Source organism: Haematobia irritans, chromosome 5 (assembly GCF_050003625.1).
Source record: "Haematobia irritans isolate KBUSLIRL chromosome 5, ASM5000362v1, whole genome shotgun sequence".
In the NCBI taxonomy this organism is placed as follows: Eukaryota; Metazoa; Arthropoda; class Insecta; order Diptera; family Muscidae; genus Haematobia; species Haematobia irritans.
Genome location: NC_134401.1, coordinates 50,680,065 through 50,690,139, shown reverse-complemented (window position 1 = coordinate 50,690,139; position 10,075 = coordinate 50,680,065).

Genomic DNA, 10,075 nt, shown 5'->3' with positions numbered 1-10,075 from the left:
GCTCATTCCTTAACATACTCGTAATTTTCACTTCCACGAAATTTTTTAGTTATTGGCACCTTTTTCTGTAATACAAATAATGTTGAAGAAATTATTCACTTTTATAATTTTTTTAAATTTTACCTTTCGCCTGCACGGAGAATCGAACCGAGGACCATACAGTTTGTAAGCCAACACACTATCCACTGGGCTACGTAGCTGTTATAGTCACCAGTAGATAATCATCGTTTTAAGTTACATTTATATAGCATAGTTTGCAGCGCCCACGAGCCCATGCAAACATAACATTATTTAACAGAAACATACATTTGTTTGCCACGTGGAGCAGTGGTTAGCATGTCTGCCTTGCATACAAAGGGTCGTGGGTTCAATCCCTGCTCCGACAGAACATTTTTTTTTTTTTTTTTTTTTTTTTTTAATTTACACATTTATATTTATACTATATTAAATTTTTTTAAATGAAAATTCGAAATGTGTGTTATTAAAGATTTATAGTCAGTAACAGTGCTTGATATAAACGAAATTTACTGATTTTTGGATAAAATATTATTTTTTATTGGAAAAATAAGAATTTTTTAATAAAAAACTGTTTTTGTACAAAACTTTAAAATTTGGAAGGAATTCAAAAACTAACAAAAGAAGAATGTGGAGTCGAGTATAAACATTTATACATAATTTTATAATATAAACATAAATTTATTTAGGAGTGAACAGTTTTTTACTAGCATTTAACACCATCGCTCTAAAATTCCTTTTATTTTTCTTTAATAATTCATTTTAAAGAAAATAAACTTTTTAAATTGTTTTAGCTGTAAAACTCGAACTTAATGCCCGCTTTTATATTTGATGGTGTCCGTCAACTCCTCGTGGACTACTTTTTAATAAAGAGGAACTAAAGTTTGTTTTTTTACATTTTACTGTGTAATTTTTCACTATTTCCTCCTTATTTATTTTACTGTCCCAACTCTAAAAAGAGTATAGTGCCCTTTCGTTATTTTTATGAAGACCCCTGATTTATTTTAACGAAAAATTGTGCCCATAATGCCAAAATGATAAAGAAAACACATGTTCACACATGCATAAAATGCTGCTCTCAAGGCGAAAACATATGCAGTTTGTTTTTCAAATGTCTATTCTCTTGGTTCCGAATGTCTATTCTCTTTATTCAAATTAAATAATATTTAGACTTAAGCATATCAAATATTTAGCCTTATCATAAAACAGTTTTCCGAAACAACATACAAGCGGTTTCACAGAAATTGTTCTTTTTTCATTCTCTCGCTTTGTTATGTTGATATCTTTCGTCAACCCTCCCGGTTTCCATCTCTATTTCTTTCTCTATACTCTCTTTTTGTCGCTCTCTGAATAAAGTATCACAACATATATATGTTTACTCGAAATTTGTTAATTTATATATGTTTACATTCACACATATTATTTTTATGAAACATTCATGCCCCAAACATAATATATTCTAACATATTAACATAGATATCCCAAACATTTAGTGTTAGTTTAGGAACATTACATGTTCGCACTTAAATATATTGTGGTTTAAAATCGTGCCCGAAACACATTTTGTTTATATCGGAACATATGAAAAACATATTTTTCTAACAGTGCGGTTGTAGACGATACACCCAGCTTATTTGCGGCATCTCGGAGAGAGAGGTTAGGGTTTCGCTTGAAACTACGGGCAACTATCTTTGTCGTCTCAGCGGCTTCCGGTTTTCGATTTCCCCCCGATCCTGACTTCCTGGCTGTCGACAAACGTTCCCCAAACACTTTAATTATATTTGTAACGGTTGATTTGGCAACTTTTAGCGATTTTGCCAGCTTTGCGTGCGAGTAGCTCGGATTTTCGCGATGCGCGAGCAAAATTTTCATACGCTGCTCTTCTTGCTTGGACGGCATTTTGACAACTGAAGAGTGAATTCCAAAATCAAAATAGGAGCAACATTCTATACACACACCTTCAAAATGAGGGGTGTTCAGGTTTTTTAAATGCAAAATTGAAAGAAATACGTCAAGTTTATATTAACCAAATTTTGACCGTATCACCCTTTACCACATTGGTGAACTTCTCTCTTATCACTGAGTGCTGCCCGATTCTATGTTAAGCTCAATGACATGGTACCTCCTTTTTAAAGCCGAGTCCGAACGGCGTTCCACATTGCAGTGAAACCACTTAGAGAAGCTTTGTAACCCTCAGTAATGTCACCAGCATTACAGAGGTAGGATAATCCACCGATGAAAAACTTTTGGTGTTCGGTCGAAGCAGGAATCGAACCCACGATCTTGTGTATGCAAGGCGGGCATGCTAACCATTGCACCACGGTGGCTCCCCAATTTTCCTTAAAGCCATGAAACACATTTTTGGTTTAAAGAAATTGTACTTAAATTAACTGAAATATTGGAACTTTAGATTTAAGATAAAAACGCTTCAAATATAGGCTAGGACTTATTTGTATTCTAATTTTATTGGTATTCTAATTTTAATTTTATTGGTCCTAGATTTAAAGCCAGCCGCATCTTTGGCTCGGAATCAATACCAAAATCCTTAAGGATTTTAAGGAAGGTCAAAATCTTTGGATCCAATTAAACTTTTTTTGTGAGTGTAGTTTAACAATAGACCAATATTCAAGCAATATTTACCGAATCCCGATTTGACTTCGTGTGCATCTAGACACCGCAATTTTCAGACAATTTGCCGAAAATTGCAAATCTAACGATATTTTAACATAACAGGTTGGCTGATAAGTCCCCGGTCTGACACGTAGATGGCGTCCCTAGTATAAAATGCATATTATTTTCATATAGTACCAACCTTCAAATGATTCGTGTCAAAATTTGACGTCTGTAAGTCAATTAGTTTGTGAGATAAGGCGTCTTTTGTGAAGCAACTTTTGTTATTGTGAAAAAAAATTGAAAAAAGGAATTTCGTGTTTTGATAAAATAATGTTTTCTGAATGGAAAAAATACGGTGGAAGCAAAAACTTGGCTTGATAATGAGTTTCCGGACTCTGCCCCAGGGAAATCAACATTATTTGATTTGTATGCAAAATTCAAGCGTGGTGAAATGAGCACGGAGGACGGTGAACGCAGTGGAGCCCAAAAGAGGGGGTTACCGACGAAAACATCAAAAAAATCCACAAAATGATTTTGAATGACCGTAAAATGAAGTTGATCGAGATAGCAGAGATATCAAAGGAACGTGTTGGTCATATCATTAATCAATATTTGGATATGCGGAAGCTCTGTGCAAAATGGGTGCCGCGCGAGCTCACATTTGACCAAAAACAACAACGTGTTGATGATTCTGAGCGGTGTTTGCAGCTGTTAACTCGTAATACACCCGAGTTTTTCCGTCGATATGTGACTATGGATGAAACCTGGCTCCATCACTACACTCCTGAGTCCAATCGACAGTCGGCTGAGTGGACAGCGACCGGTGAACCGTCTCCGAAGCGTGAAAGACTCAAAAGTCCGCTGGCAAAGTAATGACCTCTGATTTTTGGGATGCGCATGGAATAATTTTTATCAATTATCTTGAGAAGGGAAAAACCATCAACAGTGACTATTATATGGCGTTATTGGAGCGTTTGAAATCGCGGCAAAACGGCCCCATATGAAGAAGAAAAAAGTGTAGTTCCACCAAGACAACGCACCGTGCCACAAGTCATTGAGAACGATGGCAAAAATTCATGAATTGGGCTTCGAATTGCTTCCCCACTCACCGTATTCTCCAGATCTGGCCCCCAGCGACTTTTTCATGTTCTCAGACCTCAAAAGGATGCTCGCAGGGGAAAATTGGCTGCAATGAAGAGGTGATCGCCGAAACTGAGGCCTATTTTGAGGCAAAACCGAAGGAGTACTACCAAAATGGTAACAAAAAATTGGAAGGTCGTTATAATCGTTGTATCGCTCTTGAAGGGAACTATGTTGAATAATAAAAACGAATTTTGACAAAAAAAAATGTGTTTTTCTTTGTTAGACCGGGGACTTATCAGCCAACCTGTTAGGACCTTAACAAGTGTACACGTACCAAATCGGATGAAATTACCTCATACTAGCGGATCCGGTGGTCAAATCTGGGGATAGGTATATATGGGGGCTATATATAATTATGAACTGATACCCTGCCAACATTTTTTGAATTTGACGGCGCTTACGAGAATCCCCACCACGTCGAAAACAATCGTATACGACATCCAAAACTCGTCGGAAAAGCACCGTCACTATTGAGAAGTTGTGCCACGCCAAGTTACTACAAAAAAAGTATCGTATGAGTGCAATTATTAGGTGCCTTTTTTAATAAATTTAGAACGACGCCAATAAGAGCTCCTACAAACAATCAGAAAAGTGAATTTTTAGATAGTTGCAAAAGAATCGTTGTGGTCAAGTAAAACACGATTGTTTAGATGTTTATTAATTTGATTAAACATTTATAAAATCTTATACATATATAACATTTATACCACTATCACAACACATTTAACTTAATTGTTTCATTAATAACAGAATGATGTTGATCTACAAGCGGCAAGTTACATGTTGCAGCGTCTATCAGCCAGTGCTTTTATTCTCGATGGAGGCAGCGTGTCTGGAAAAATATCTGAAAAATTATCACTTTCCTCCATTTCGAAATTCGAAAAATGTTCACCAATATTTTAAGCGTAATAACTATTTTTCAGCCCTTCATTTACGTTTTTATTTAAATAAATTATAATAAGATAGTTGCGCTTGGCTTTTCACAAAATATAAAATGGCTTTTGTAACAACAGTGATGGCAAAATACTTTCATGTACATTTTGTACTTTTTGATATGCTTGCCTCATCACCGTTGGCGATTGTTGTAGTGTCACATACGAGTCTGTGGCAGGGATGGAAAATACAGTACTATAGTACTTTTTTCAATACTTTTACACCCTGGTCAGTACCGTAGAACCCCCGCAAATGATTTAGTACCTTTTGTGTAGACATGTTTGTGCCGATATCAGATTTATTGTACACTAGTTTTGACAAAATATTTTAATATTTTGAAAAAAGTCCTTAAAAGACTTATTAAAACTACAAAAAAATATTATTTAGCAAAAATGTTGTCAAAATTTTATTTCTACAGAAAATTTAGTTAATTTTTTTCTTTTGGAAAATTTTGCCAAAATTTTATTTTTTTGTCAAAATTTTATATCTACGAGTATAGATATAATTTTGTCAAAATTTTATTTCTATATAAAATTTTGTCAAAATTTTATTTCTGATGAAAATGTTGTCAAAATTTTATTTCTATAGAATATTTAGTCAAACTTTTATTTCTGTTGAAAATTTTGTTAATAGAAATAGAAAATTTTATCAAAATTTTATATCTATAGAAAGTTTTTCAAAACTTTATTTCGGTAGAAACTTTTGTCAAAATTTTATTTCTATAGAAAACTTTGTCAAAATTTTTTCTTTAGGACATTTTTTAAAAAATTTTATTTCTATAAAAAATTTTGTCAAAATTTCATTTCTCTAGAAAATTTTGTCAAAATTTTATTTTCCTCTGTTGGTTAAGCTACACTTGTAGTTTAGTCAATGTATGGTTTTAAGCTGCAATAAAAAAACAACAACAATGTTTAAAGAACAAAACCAACAATAACAAAACAAAAAGAATGGAAAATTTTATTTCTATAAAACATTTTGTCAAAATTTTATTTCATTGTTGTTGTTTTTTATTTCAGCTTAAAACCATGCATTGACTAAACTAAAGCTGAAATCAAAAACAACAACCATGATTAAAGAAAAAAAAAACAACAATAACAAAACAAAACGAATGGAAAATTTTATTTCTATAAAAAAATTTGTCAAAATTTTATTTCTATAGAAAATTTTGCAAAAATTTTATTTTTATAGAATTTTTGTTTAAATTCTGATGAAAACTTTGTCAAAATTTTATTTCTATAGAATATTTAGTCAAACTTTTATTTCTGTTGAAAATTTTGTTAAATTTTATTTTTATAGAAAATTTTGCCAAAATTTTATTTCTATAGAAAATTTCGTCAAAAATTTATTTCTGATGAAAATTTTGTCAAAATTTTATTTCTATAGAATATTTAGTCAAACTTTTATTTCTGTTGAAAATTTTGTTAAATTTTATTTTTATAGAATATTTTGTCAAAATTTTATATCTATAGAAAGTTTTGTCAAAATTTTATTTCTATAGAAAATTTCGTCAAAATTTTATTTCTATAGAATATTTAGTCAAACTTTTATTTCTGTTGAAAATTTTGTTAAATTTTATTTTTATAGAATATTTTCTCAAAATTTTATATCTATAGAAAGTTTTGTCAAAATTTTATTTCTATAGAAAATTTCGTCAAAAATTTATTTCTGATGAAAATTTTGTCAAAATTTTATTTCTATAGAATATTTAGTCAAACTTTTATTTCTGTTGAAAATTTTGTTAAATTTTATTTTTATAGAATATTTTGTCAAAATTTTATATCTATAGAAAATTTTGTCAAAATTTTATTTCTATAGAAAATTTTGTCAAAATTTTATTTCTATAGAATATTTAGTCAAACTTTTATTTCTGTTGAAAATTTTGTTAAATTTTATTTTTATAGAATATTTTCTCAAAATTTTATATCTATAGAAAGTTTTGTTATTTCTATAGAAAATTTCGTCAAAAATTTATTTTTATTTATCTACAGAAAATTTATGAAATACCATGAATTCTACCAATCTAGGTATACTTAGGTTGTTAGACGAACTTCTAATAAAGAGACGTATTTCAGCCACACTAGGGCAAGCAAACATACAAAGGTATGTGAACAGAGGCACTCCCCAAGGAGGAGTTCTATCACCTCTTCTTTGGAATGTTGCTATAAACAACCTTCTGGTTTCTCTAGAAAAAGAAAGGATAAAAGTGGTGGCATACGCAGATGATGTGGCGCTAGTAGTCAGGGGAAAATTCCCATCCACAATCAGAGATATTATACAGAGAGCTCTCCGGATGACTGAGAAATGGGCGAAAGATAATAGTCTTGGTGTAAATCCAGCAAAGACAGAAATAGTCATGTACTGCAAAGATCGCAAAACTCCCACGGTTAGGCCCATTTCCTTAGGGGGTACTGAAATTCCCTTTGGTGAGTGTGCAAAATACCTTGGCGTTATTTTGGACAGGAATCTGAATTTTAGGCTTAATATTGAAGAGAGGGCGAGAAAAGCCACGGTAGCTTTGTACTCGTGCAAAAAGGCAATAGGGAAAAAGTGGGGACTAATACGAAAACTTGTGCATTGGCTATACACGGCAGTGGTTAGACCTATAATGCTATATGGTGTTGTAGTCTGGTGGCCGGCACTTCAGAAACCGACTTGTTTAGATAAAGTTCAGCGTATGGCGAGCTTATGTATCTCAGGCGCATTTAGTAAGACAGGAACAGACTCCCTTAATGTCATGCTACATCTATTGCCTTTAGACATTTTGGCCAAACAGTCAGCTGCAACAACGGCTGTGCGCTTGCGCGAGCTATCGCTGTGGTCGGAAAAAATGTACGGTCATAGTTCGGTCCTCAAAGTGATGCCAGATGTGCCTAACGTAGTGGATTACACCCTGGCAAAACCACTTTTCGACAAAAAGTTTGAAACTCTAATTCCCAACAGTGAGGCGTGGTGTACACAGACCCCGGGGAATAAAAGATATATAGATTTCTATACTGATGGCTCCAAATTGAATGGACAAGTGGGGTTCGGAGTATATTCTAAAGATCTGGAAATTCGAATAGCGAAAAGATTACCTACTCACTGTAGTGTTTTTCAGGCTGAAATATTGGCAATAAGAGAGGTGGTGAATTGGCTGAGAAGTAATGTTCCAACAAATATTGGCATTAATATATACTCAGACAGTCAACCTGCAATAAAATCCTTGGACTCTGTGTTCCTTAACTCAAAAACGGCCATAGACTGCCGCAAATCTCTCAACGAGATGGCTGAGCAGTACAATATTCACCTAATATGGGTGCCTGGCCATAGGAACATACCGGGGAACTGTGAAGCAGATGTGTTAGCAAGGCTAGGAACTACCTTCCATATTCCAGGGGAACTAGAATCTGTTGGTATGCCTCTGGCCACCTGCAAGCTCTTACTGCGTGAGAAGGCTGTTATGATGGCCAATATTCGATGGGAAAATTGCAAGGGTTGTAACGACACCAAGCAAATATGGCCCCATTTAAACTTAAACCGCACACTAGATATGCTAGTGTTCTCAAGGCGTCAGATAGCACTCCTAATATCTGCTATAACGGGTCGCTGCCTGATATGCGAATTTGCAAAAACTATAGGTGCGAAGTATAATGACTATTGTATAAGCTGTCATGACGTGGAGGAAAAGGAATCAATGAAACACCTCTTGTGTGAGTGTCCTGCTTTTTGTAAGGCGTATGCGAATTTTAGGAGCATATAGCTTTAGATTACGTTGGAAAACGTTAACTTAAGCAGTTTGTTAACGTTTTTGGAGCAATCTGGTTGGTTCCACAAAAGTAAATAATAGAGAAGGTTCAGTGGTTAAGACTAGAAGTGCCCATATGTAATAGGTACTTTTAGTTAAATGTGGTATCACAATGGACTGAATAGTCTAAGTGAGCCTGAAATTTAATCGGGCTGCCACTTTAACCTAACCTAACCTAACCTAACCTACCAATCTACCAAACCGTGATTACAATGCTACTGTAATCTTTGTAAGTGGATATAAAACGAAAAAAAAAATTAAAATTGAGGAGTTGACAAACAAAATTCAGTCTAAAGGTGCTCTTGACAATAATCTTCCAATGGAATTTTTGTTAAAATTTAGTGAAAAGTACTTTTTCGCTCAAAAAAATACTTTTTTTGTACTTTCTTAAAAATTGTATTTTCCATCCCTGATCTGTGGTAGCGATGAGGATGAAATGGAACTTTGAAATGCTGGCAGGGTCAGTCCATTGTGATACAACAGTGGTGAACTTCTCTCTTATCACTGAGTGCTGCCCGATTCTATGTTAAGATCAATGACAAGGGACCTCCTTTTTATAGCCGAGTCCAAACGGCGTTCCACATTGCAGTGAAACCAATTAGAGAAGCTTGAAACACACAGAAATGACACCAGCATTACTGATGTGGGATAATCCACCGCTGAAAAACTTTGTGGTGTTTGGTCGAAACTGCACACAAAGAAAATTTCATGAAAATTGAGCCAACGACAGTTTTTCATTGATGCAGCGAAATATGTTCATTATGACAATGAAAACTTTCGTAAATAGTACGAAATGTTTCATTGTTTAACAGGAAATTCGTCATAATACTGAACAATTTTGTTGTATTAATGAATTTGTTACGTTGGCTCAATTTTAACGACACCCTTCGTTGATATAATGAAACTTTTCTATCAGTGTGGGTTTGAACCCACGACCCTGTGTATGCAAGGCGGTCATGCTATCCATTGCACCACGGTGACTCTTCGAAAGTCACGTAACTTACACAGACGGACGGACTGACACAGCTTGATCGATACAGAATTACGACATGACCGAAAATATTTCGATGTGTTACAAATGGAATGAAAGGTTCGTCATATTTGATTTATGTTTATCTACACTAAAAAAATGTGAACCTCTATTTTACTAAAGCCAATGTAACTTTATTTTAGTTCATGGAAATAAGTCTAAGTCTATATTTGAAGCGTTTTTATCCTAAATCTAAAGATTCTATATTTCATTTTATTTAAGGACGATTTGTTTAAATCAAAAATGTGTTTCTTTACTTTAAGGAAAATTTGCCTTAGTTCAAAGGCATACGACATTAACGGAGGAACGCAAATTTCCAAAATTTATGTCCTAAATTAAAAAAAAAATTTTTTTGAAGCAACGATTATAAACTTTATTTTAATTAAAATTTCATTATTTCAAAGAAATTTGTACTTAGTATTTTGTTAATTGCGTATACTAAAATTTATGTTGCGCAATCTTTAATATCACTCAAATATTTTTTTTAAGTGTAGAAACAAGTTTTGGAATTCTTCAAAAGTTCATACTACTGATTTGCAAAGGCGAAAGAGCGTACA